The sequence below is a fragment of the Cotesia typhae genome, unplaced genomic scaffold (assembly GCF_013202065.1).
Source record: "Cotesia typhae breed Kobodo isofemale line unplaced genomic scaffold, CoteBio_Ctyphae contig_30, whole genome shotgun sequence".
In the NCBI taxonomy this organism is placed as follows: Eukaryota; Metazoa; Arthropoda; class Insecta; order Hymenoptera; family Braconidae; genus Cotesia; species Cotesia typhae.
Window position 1 is genome coordinate 280,872 of NW_027423739.1, and position 12,187 is coordinate 293,058.

Here is a 12,187-nt window from a genome sequence, read left to right on the forward strand (position 1 = left end):
TTTAATTTGGACTATCAAATATTAAAGTCAACTTTCTAGGTAGGAAAGAATTTTCTATCCACACGCTATCTGCTGGAATTAATTGATACCTAACATATTTTAGTTTACGAATTTACAGTTAGAATCTTTGAGTGTTCTTAGTTTCTAATAGGTGGCATGTGGTTAGAAAATTCTTTCCTACCTAGAAAGTTGACTTTAATATTTGATAGTCCAAATTAAATACCGATTGGATTTACTCTTTGAGTAATATCTGTTTACAACAGCAAGTGCACTTCATTTGCTGTTGATGTTTTGACTTGCTCAACTATGAGTGATTCGATGCCCATCAAAGTATTTTCGTGATGAAAATATTATTTAAAAAAAATTTTTTTAAAACATTCATTAATTCTTTTTTATAGTTTTATTTAATTCTGATAAGTAATTTTTTTGAAAAGAAATATTTTCTTCTTTTCCTGTAAAACTGAACAAGTCTTATCAAGTCTTATTAACTCTTTGAGAAATTCCGAAATTGCAGGGAAAATTTGATTTTTGAAGAGTATTGCAGAGTTTTGAAGACTTATTAAGTCTTTCCTTCACTTAGTTAGGGATGTGAAGAATTTCGAAAAGTCTTATTCAGAGTTATAAAGACTTGTCAAGAGTTTTTTCAGAGAATTATTTCCACAAGGGATCACACAAGCTAGACAACAAAAATTTATTTTTATCTTATGAATTTTCCACGTAATTTTAGTCCTAGACTTTTTAGGAACTCTCTGTTCTGATGTGTTAACACTTTCAGAGCTTGATGGTGACTGATAATCTTTGGGCATGCTGCAATCCTTTTATACCCACTACCAGTCTTTGTCTCGTATGCGATACCCATTACAGACTTTTTATATGCAGTCTTATCGTTATCGTCTCGCCACGGAAATTTGCTATTCTCCCGTCTTGGTCAACAATGCGTAGTCTCAAGTAGTGTATTGCTCGTACGGCGACTGGCAGGTAAATGATGTTTGTTGGCACTTCCACTATTTTATATCCGGCTGGAACCCTTGGAAAAAATTCATGGATTGTATGATTCTTCTCACCATTGATGTACGATCCAGTAGTTATATTGCACTCGATTCTCAGAGCATTGATTTTTAATATTTTCACTGGTAAATCAGATTTATGAGTTATGTTAGGTTCAAGAACCCGATTGGTAAATCCAAGTAATGATCCAATGGAATCTTCAGGTTCAAAATTTATATATTGATCACATTTTATTTCACTTCTGAACTCATTGTTGTTTGCTTTTAAAGTGAAACTTAGTTCAGGTAATGTCTTGTTTATATAAGTTTCAATATCTTTAGTTTCATAACTCCCTGTTGGTATAGTTATTTCTTGAAATCTCTTGATTATACTTCTTTTGGATCTTTTTGATGACACATAAAATTTATTAGCACCAACATCAATATTTGGTATTGAATTGAATGTTAGAAGCTTAACGAGTCCAAGTACATAATTTTTTGTTGGTGATAGCTCAATCGGTGGAAAATAATTTGCCTCCAGTATGGAGGAGTTTCCGGATAGTGTCAAGGTGAATGACTCTGCCATGACTGACGCTTGTATTCCCGAGTCACTTCAATTTATAGTTGTCCAGCCAGGAATTTTAAGGACAAATGTCCACATATGATTGTATCAAAGTCTTGATATCTTTTATGATTGTACTTTACGCTACCTATATCGAGACATTTCATCAAGTCTTGTGGGGGTTGTAGATTACCAAAACTGTCAAAGTAAATTACTTGATTATGATTCTTCTTGTATGCAACCCAGTGAGTTCCAGGTCCAAGTTTATCATCTAAATTTATTATTGCTGATTCGTTTGTCTTTGGTCCAGATTTTGGTAAATGATTTCTCATGAAAACTCCTCGAAAATTTGGAATTTTAAGCAGCTTGACATATTTTAATAAGTCGATGTTAGTCAGTGCTCGATGTGGTAGCTCTACTGGTTTTTTGACTTCTTGCAGCCAGCTCCTTCTGGGTATGGTTTCAGATAAAGTCGCATACCACTGCGGTAAGGTTTGAGGTATAATCCGCTACCTACAGCTATTTCCTCCATCTTCAAGTTGTGACGTTTCTTTTCAGCTAATTGATTTTTGGCTGCGCTGGCATCGTTCACAGCTTTTGCAATACCTGCAGCTCCACCTGTTAGAGCACCAACCGCTGATAATCCTGCAAACAGGGGAATCAAGAATGGAAGTACTCCACCAATCTTTGATGGAACTGGTAGAATACGAGGCAATCGAACGTTTTTCTTCCCACCAACTTTCTTGACAGCTTTGCGGGCACCTCCAAGAGCTGTTTTAACTGGATCTCCACCAGGCTGCATGGACTTTTTAGCTTCATCAACAATCTGTCTCAGAGCAACATCCTTCTTCTTGGAAGTCTTTCTTTTGACTGTCTTACGCTTCATTGTTTTTCTTTTAATTGTCTTACGCTTGGTAATAGGTTTTTCTTTTTTAAGACCCATACCGAAACGTCTTTTCAGCTTCATGATTTTATTCACACTCCAAGCAGCAGCTTTTTCACCAATAGCAGCGTCTCTTGCTTGAAATCGTTGCCACGCTTTCTTAGCAAGGATTTTATCAGCCTCGTGACGGGCTTCTAAATTTTCACGATTTTTCGAGTAAGCTATATCGTGTTCCTTACACGCAGCGTCCAGAGGATTTATACCTGGATCACCTCGAGCGAACCTCTTAGCTAACTTTGTACCTGGACCGCAGTACTGGTACCCAGGGATATGGAGTTCAAGTGGGAGCTTATTGATTATGTTGTTGAACAAACCTTTACCACGTCTGCTCTCAGACATGTCACATCAAAGACTAACATGCTAATCTATATAAGCTGGTATATATACCCCTTGAGCTCAGAATCTAATCAGCAGTCATGGGCAGCAAATCAAGAGCTCAGTTGCCTGTTATGAATTTTGATCAAATTGTTCAAGGGACCGGTGTGAAACTCAAACGACACGGTGCATTACTTCCCAACAGTATCCGTGCAGTGTTTTGCGGACCATCAAACTGTGGAAAGACCAACGCTCTACTATCTCTTATTGTACATTCAAACGGCTTGAGGTTTGAGAATATATATCTTTACTCAAAGTCTCTTAACCAACCAAAGTATCAGTTTCTCGAAACACTACTTAAACAGATTGATGGTATTGAATTCTTCATATTCAGCGATCATGAGACTATAATCAAGCCTGAAGATGCAAAACCTAACTCCCTGATGATATTTGATGATGTTGCTTGTGAAAAACAGGATCACATCAAGGCTTTTTTCTGCATGGGTCGACACAAAGATATTGATAGCTTTTATCTCTGTCAAACTTATACACGAATACCTAAGCATCTGATTAGAGATAACGCAAACTTTCTCGTGCTATTCCGTCAAGATGAAATGAATCTGAAGCATATTTATAATGATCATGTCAATACAGACATGTCGTACAACTCATTCAGAGAGTTATGCTCGGCATGTTGGAATAAATATGGGTTTGTGGTAATAGATAAAGACAGTGAATTGAACAGTGGTAGGTATCGCAGAGGATTCGACTGCTTCATTAGTATAAATTGAGGTACTTTAGAGTGTGATAGTCATACATGCTGTAGACGTTAACCTGTAAACATGAAGCCTGAAGAAATATCAAAGCAGAAAGATATTCTGCATCAGATATCTCAAGCCAGTGATGCCATCCGACGGAAGCACAAGATGATGAAGTTGGGTAAAGATACAGCTGAGAAAGCTATGGAGGAAATATTCAAGCCTATTGTGACACCACTCCAGAGTATAGTTGAATCTTCAAAGTTGAAAGGGGAAAATATTAAAAAAGAAGAAAAACCACAGGTTCAAAAACAAGAGGTTGAAAAATCTTTGTATGATGATCCAGAAGTATACAACAGTTTAATAACAGATGATGAAAGTTCATTTGATAATACAGCACTTGCTATTACTCAGCCACCACCATCAACAAGTACTCCAGCTCGTAGAAATCCTCTTCTCACTAATTATCTACAACGTTTAAGTAAAAAACATAAAGATAATGATATGAGATATGGTGTACGCAGAAAACGTGGTGAAATGCATATGGGTGATTCACCTATTTCATTTGCAAATGATACAATAACTGTCAAAGAAAAAAATTATCCAATAACTCCTGGGTTGTTGGAATTATAATTTAGAAAATCACCAGAGGATGCACTCATCACCCCAGATGATAAGAAAAAGTACTTGGACATAATTCAACATACCAACGCTCATAGGAAATATTATGATCCAAATCGTATTATTCGTGAAGATACAACAATCAAGTTCAATAAATACATTGCTGATTTTATCACCAAGTTCGGTAATGGGTTACCTAAATATATGATTGCAAGAAAACAGAGATTACCAATGGACTATGTTTACTGGGATGATCCAAATGAACTAGTTGATCGTTTGCGACTACTTATGGCATCTCAAGCTGCTGGAAATCCAAGTCACACGAATGAAATCATATCAACTATTGAAGTGCTTAGGGAGGCTGGAGTTATATATTAAAAGCTTCTGAAAAATTAAATCATTCGCACGCTGACAGTCAAAGTGTTCATAACCATGAGCATCGATATATTTGGACGTCCACTGGACAATGATAAGTCAGGTCAACGAGGCCCTGCTGGTAGAGATTTCAATGTAACTTCTGATGGAAACTATAACATTGAGAATAAAAGTCTGTGCAATCTCGGTAATCCTTCAAATGAACATGATGCGGCGACAGTGCAGTTTGTACTGAGACAGATGTCTGAACTGAATAAAAGTATAGACAGCGAACAGAAAGAGATTATTTCACATTTATACTCTAAAATAGTAATACTGAAAGCTGCTGTGAGAAATTTGCAGACAGCTATTGAGGAAGTTAAAGCAGTACTTTCCTCTCATCAAAATAATATCAAATATCTCGTTAATAATTTCAATGGAAGAGAAAAAGCTGGTGATAGCTGAAGAGCTTCACAAACCAGCTCGCAGGAACTATAAACGTTGTCATGTTGATATCCGAGGTCTCGATGAGACTTGGCAAGCCGACTTGGTTGAGATGATTCCATATGCAACAGTCAATAAAGGATACAAGTATCTGCTTACAATCATAGACATATTTTCTAAATATGCCTGGGCAGTTCCTATTAAATCAAAAAGTGGTGGAGATGTCACTAGTGCTATGAAGTCTGTACTCCAGCAAGGTCGTGTTCCTAAGAATCTCCATGTTGATCAGGGTAAAGAGTTTTACAACAAAGAATTCAAAGATCTGATGAAGCAGCATAAGATAAATCTGTATTCAACATTCAGCAATCTCAAAGCATCCATATGTGAACGTTTCAATAGAACACTCATGACTAAAATGTGGCGAGAGTTTACAGCTCGCAGCAGCTACAAGTGGACTGATGTACTTGATGACTTGGTGAATACATACAACAACACCAAACATAGTACCATCAAAATGAAACCTGTTGATGTTACCGCTGCTCAGGAGAAACAACTATTGGAAAATATATATCAACCACTGAAAACCAAATCGAAGCATAAGTTCAAAGTTGGAGACAAAGTCCGAATCAGCTAGTACAAGCATGTTTTTGACAAAGGATACACGCCAAACTGGACAACAGAAATCTTCACAATCAAATCGGTGCCGAATACGAATCCAACGACGTACAAGCTCGTGGACTATCAGGATCAACCAATTGAAGGCGGATTTTACAACGAAGAACTCAGCAAAGTCAAATATCCAGATGTATATCTTGTTGAAAAAGTAATTAGAAAACGTGGAAATAAATACTATGTTAAATGGTTAGGCTTTGATACTGAACATAATAGTTGGATCAATAAATCAGATATGTAAAACACAAATTATATTTACATTGTTTTTATTTACAAAACCTTAATACATAAATCCTTGAAAATATATTTACATTATTTTTACTATTACAAAACTTTTTGTCTCTTATTATTATTTTCATCATCTACATTGTAGATTCTACAAGTTTTCTTTTCTTAAAATCTAAGGAGCCTTTATAACCCCAAGGCACAGTATCAGTGCTTGCCTCAATGAGTTGACGTTTGTCATCAGCCCAACTGACAGCAAGTTTCTCCTGTTTTACTGTGTGCACTTGATGTTTTTTGCTTTTGATCATGTACTGTTCTTTCTTTAACAGCACATTTTCAAAAAGGCATCTTTTGAAGTCATCAAACATGATAGTCTTCAAGGCTGATCCTCCGATACCCTTTGCCCGTTTCTTAATCCTATCCTTTTCCTTCTCAGGATCATGGATTTCGAAGGCATACAATTTGGCTCTGAGACCCACGAACTCGGACATGATTTTTCCATTGTTCTCATCCTTCATGAGTCCCAGAACCTTTTTGTTAACAAGGGGCATGTTGAAGACGTTGTTAGGTGGGTAATCGGAAGTATCAAACCTTGAGATATCACGTTTGATGTCTTCATAGATGTTGGGTACATTGAATTGGTAAATGAAACTGTCTGTATCGGTGTACAATAATTTAGAGGTTTTTGCATAATTTTCAAGCACATAATTATAGTGGAAGTCATAAATAAAAGTCTTGGATAAATCTAATATACTAAAGCCTACATATATTGGTTTGTTGAAGCAGACTCTAGCTTTTTTAAGTTCTACTATAACCATGTCTTCATCGAAAATTGTAAGGCTGTGGAAGTTAGGTCTACATACTAAATCGGATACATTGTATCGACCTTGCCACTTCGTTCTCAAATATACATCTTTATATTTTCTTACATTTTCCATCGTCTTTCCGAAAACTGCGTTATTCATTAATTTATAATAATTTTTTTCAAACTAATTTTTCGCTAATTTTCGGCAATCAGTATTTTTATCAATGTATGACTTGAGCCAGTCTGATTGCTCAAATTTCAAGACTCGATTTAGTTTCTTAAGTTCTAAGCCTAAATCTAAACATTGTTTTAAATTCTTATAATGTATTACATAATTAGACTTATCATACAGAGTTGTTGTTAATTTTTGTTGTTTGCTGCCAGGTGGTACAAAATGTTCTGGGCATAAAGGTAGATCTTTGTGTAGATCATGTAATTTCTCAGGATAGTGTAGGTCCACTTCAAGGATGTAGCCTACACTCTCATCATCATTGAAAAACTGATCTACATTATCTACATTTTCAACCCATTCAAATTTACCCTTGGGTAAAGACATACTCATTGCTGCTCCATACAAATTATTTACATCATAGTACATCAGGTATGTTTCGGGGTTGTTTGAATCAAAATCTTTACCCATGTACCGATTGTTAGCTTCAGCGTGTCTATTAGCACACATCGATACCCCACCGCGAACACTCTTCTCAATGAAAAGTAGCATCTCAGGATCAGTTAGCAGTTCAAGTTCTACTTCAGTATGCTTTAACATTGCAGCGTTTGATAGACCGGGAGCAGTATAGAAATGAAGTGCATCGAGATTGTACGTCTTGAAACAACTAAGTCTAAAGTTTTCAAAGACATCAGCCAAGAGAAGTACGTCAGTCTTCAAATACAAGTCTGAGTACGCTCCCAGCGTGTTGATTTTAAATTCACTCCAAACTACTTGAGCAAAAGCATAGTCATCATCAGAAATAGTTGAGTTTGTTAATTTTGAATAAAATGATTCCTGGTTAGGTAACTGTGTCTCGTCTAGTCTGTCAATACTGTCAATGTACTCATATGGGAATACACCCTTACGTATTGCTAGTTTAAATTTGTCAGGGTCAGGGTAGTGTAGTCGCGTAATCTATTTGTCTTTGTCATCAAGGTATGAAGCTAATTCTCTAAACTGGAGGCCATGAATCTAAAAGAGTCAATAAATCTTATAGAGACTGAAGTATTTTTAACTGATTTTGTGAAAGAAATGTAACGCTCTTTATTGATTGATAATAATGAAATTTCACCCTCAAATACTGTAGCTAAGGACTTAATTATGAAGTGTGAGTCGTAGCCGGATAAATTATGAAAGACAACTGGGATAATGGTAGATTTTTGATAATTAACGTTACATGATTTATGTGCAGCATCTCTGTAATTACCTGTGAAGTGACAATGATCATAAACTTTATCTGAAGCAGAAGTGATTGGTTTTTCACAGATGTGACACATAGTTGCCTGGTTGTGTCTATCTTGTTGCTCTTTCGTTAATGGTTTCATTTTAATAGGATTCTTTAGAATTTTTTCAAAGTTCAGAGCTAATGACTCTAATTGTTTAACAAACCAGTTAATGCAATCAGGAGAACGGTTTAATTCAAATTTGGAGAGTGTGTTATCATAGCTGCAATGTACATAGTAACCAATACTGTGTGGAACATGTTTATTAATTGTCTTTTCATCATCTCCCGGGGGTTCGAGTGTGCATTCTAGATCCGCGTAAACTACAAACGGCACAGTATCTTTAGACTTAAAATCTTTGAATTTCAAAATTTTATTTTTTTCACTGGGAAATTCCATGCGGACTTTGTTAGATTTAAAACAGTCTACTCGGTGCTCTAAATAACATTTTTCTAATTTGAAATGATTCAAACAACGATCACAAAAGTACAATTTATGTTTACCTAGAGATATTTGACTTCTAATTAATGCAGAAAGATTATGTATCCATGCAAAGTGATAGACTGACTCAATATTATCTAAATTATCGGTATAATTTACACTTTTTTAATCATTAATAAATGTATTGTCGGTATTTCTGACTCGAAGTTGCTTAAATATAATGGGATAATAGTGCTTTTTTCAGACTTTTTACCCGTGAATTCTGACTCTATACCATATACATTAATGCTAAGGTTATTCATTTTTTCAAATTTCGGCACATCATTAAGTTTAATTGGAAATTGAATACCTTCATAGTTCAATCTGACGCTGAAGTGACGATAACTTGAAGGGTCAGCTGGAACCAATACTGGTGGATGCAAGGCAGCGTTGACACACCACAGGAAGCAGAACTCATCATTGTTCTGGATGTTCGTAACCGCACTCTTCCTGATAATATCCCTCGGTAATTTGACGAAGGTGGAGTTTCCAACTTGGGTTGGTGCGAATCTTGACATAGTCACCATCAAGCTGTTCGGTCCAAGCAGACTCCATCCGGAACCCTCATGTTCAAATTCTTCAATTCTTTGAAGTAATTTGTCGTATACATGTTCACTGTACCAATCCTGGAGAGATCTAGCAGGGAGAATCTCACGACTTTTGGTGATGAAAGACTTTCCCTCTTCTACATCTTCTTGTTTCCGGAATGTGCAAAAGAGTTCAACATTCACTTTCAACCCTGCCAGATCTCTCAAGACACTCTGTACCTTGTTGATGATGATATCCCGTGAGGCTTGGAGAAATGATGCTGGATCTTTGTGATGTTGGTTGACAACACATCCAGTCTGGATGTTACCAGCGAAAGCGTTTTCCAAGTCCCGCCATTTGACTCCTTGGTTGAGATCTCCACCAACAACTTGGTTACCGAGTCTGGAGAACTGATCGGTAAACCAGTTGAGTTGGTTGATGTGTGCTTGAACACTTCGTCTCACTTGAATTGATGTTCCAGGATCGAGTAATATAGTGTTGAAGTACTGGATAGTTTCATTGCACACCCTTAAACACCTTTGACGATGATTATCAGTGAGCTGCTCTCCCAACAGATCAGCATATGAGACAGCAATAGTGTCCACCAAGTTTTTGAGAGCCTCAATGAAGTTAGGTTGAGCCATCTTGGGAAGACGCACACTTCACTACTGTCTGTTTACACAATATTGAAGGTCATGCACACTGTTTATAGGTTATATACACTGTTTATAGGTTATGTACACTTTTATAGGTTATATACACTGTTTGTAGGTTATATACACTGTTTATCGGTTATGTAGACTGTTTATAGGTTATGTACACTTTTAAAGGTTATGTGACTGTTTATAGGTTATGTACACTACACAATAGTTTTTGCACACTGGACTATACTCGCGTACTTCACAACAGTGAACTTCACTATATTTTATATAACACTGAATACTGTTTAATCATGAGAGATGTACTTCGTTTTTGTGAAGTACGCTCTCGGCGAGCTGCTTATATAGGCAGAAAATACTGCGCAGTTACCCCCACTCCTCTACCTAAAAACCTGTTTGATGACGTCATCTACTGCGCAGTAAGAAAATTCTAGAACAGAATGAGTCATCTACTGCGCAGTAAGAATATTCTAGAACAAAATGAGTCATCTACTGCGCAGTAAGGAATAGAACAAAGAAAACTACGCAGTTTCCATGACTTTGAACAGGTTCAGACCTGTCTGATGACGTCATCTACTACGCAGTTAAAAAATTCTAGAACAGAATGAGTTATCTGATTCATAGAAATTTTCACAAAAACAAGTCTAAACCTGTTTGATGACGTCATCTACTACGCAGTTAGAAATAGAACAAAGAAAACTACGCAGTTACGCGACCTTGAACAGGTTCAAACCTGTCTGATGACGTCATCTATTCCACAGTTAGAAGTAATGCAAGCTGCCACCAGATGGCGCTGCGTAAAATCCTTCTCGCAAGCAGTTATCATAACTTCATTTTAAATATATAAAACATGGATATATCATACTACAAATGCGTAATCCTGAACTACTGATCTGTTATGGCCGAGCCGAAGGCGGGTTAATAGTTGAGGATGCTTTTTTCTAACGAATTGAATTAAAATGAATTAATATGAATTTAAAATGACGGAAATCAGATTCAAAATGGCGGATTAAAATGGCGGATTCACAAATCAAAATGACGGATAGCAGCCATCAGATGGTAGATAGCAACCACCAGATGGCGGATAGCAGCCACCAGATGGCGGATAGCAGCCACCAGATGACGGATAGCGAATTCACAATGGTGGATACATTTTAGAAATGGCGGGAATATGGCGGACAGTAAGATGGCAGCGGAATTCACCACCAGCGCCACCTGCAAAACCTCGACCATATCCTCAAACTGTCGGTAAAACAGGTCACATATATCGACAGATGGTACTTAGCATGTGCACGAACCCACAAATCTGTTTTACCGATGGAGCCAGACCCCCTGATACCCTACTGATTATTTTTGACTAACTTTTAAACGGCTCTACTGATGAATTTCTTAAACTAATCAGCTTTTACCATTAAAAAACCACGTTTATCGCCGCCAAGCCGGTCAAAATCAGTCGATTCGTACGAGAGATATCGTAAACTAAAGATAACCGAAAAAGTTGTTTTTTTGGAGTTACTCTTAAATTCCTAGTTTAATCAATTTAAACTTAAAGATCTATTATGAGGCTGAAAAAACTGCCTTGAATGCCGCCAACTGCGTGAAAATCGGTTCATTCATTCAAAAGTTATTGCGGTTTGAAAATTCAAAAAATAGTGTTATATGAAACTTCTATCAGACTTTTGAGCTCAAAAGCATAGAAAAGCTATCTCTTTGAGCTTGAAGAGCTCAAAAACACTATTAGCGCAATTTTAAGCACCTAGGTATGAATTTAGCGGGAAGTTGCTTGAATAACCTTGAGGGTTAACCGTTTTCCTAATTTTTATTGTTGTTATTGCCTGCCACAGGATTTTCCTGTTGCCGCAAAATGAAAATAATATTACTACAACACGATTTTTCCATGATGCTATTACAGAATTTTCATGTTCCTACCTCAGGAATGTCTTGTTGCTGCAACATGAAAATCATGGTGCTACAACATGATTTTTTCAAGTTGCTACCATAGAAATCTATCAAGTTGCAGAACCTATTTATTTTTTTTCATGTATACAATAGAATCTCGTTGTGGTAATCTTCAGTATGATAAAGAAAATTGTGATTCTCTACCACTGAATCTGAAAATACGCGTTATACCCTGCCGAAAATTTTTCAAAGTCACTGAATCTCATTTTTTTTAAGCCAAAAAATACATAATTAGTTGATAAATTTTAAGTGTAATTAACTTAAAAATTTCGGAAAATCCAAAAGTGCACGCCTCATAATCGCATTTTCTATAATAAAATTGATTAAAATAAAATACGAAAAATACTGCGCAAGTATTGTAAATGAACCTTATTTACAAAGATATAGATATATAAACGATAAGTGGATTTTTAGTTTATTGTTAATTGTAAACAAACTACAT

The 12,187-nt window shown here is 36.3% G+C and overlaps 1 protein-coding gene across 5 annotated transcripts in view; it reads right to left on the minus strand.

Moving 5' to 3' along the window:
* LOC141526035 (G protein-activated inward rectifier potassium channel 3) overlaps positions 1–12,187 on the minus strand; it is a 102,797-nt gene that overhangs the window by 9,668 nt on the left and 80,942 nt on the right. The gene's annotated exons all lie outside the window — the stretch shown is intronic.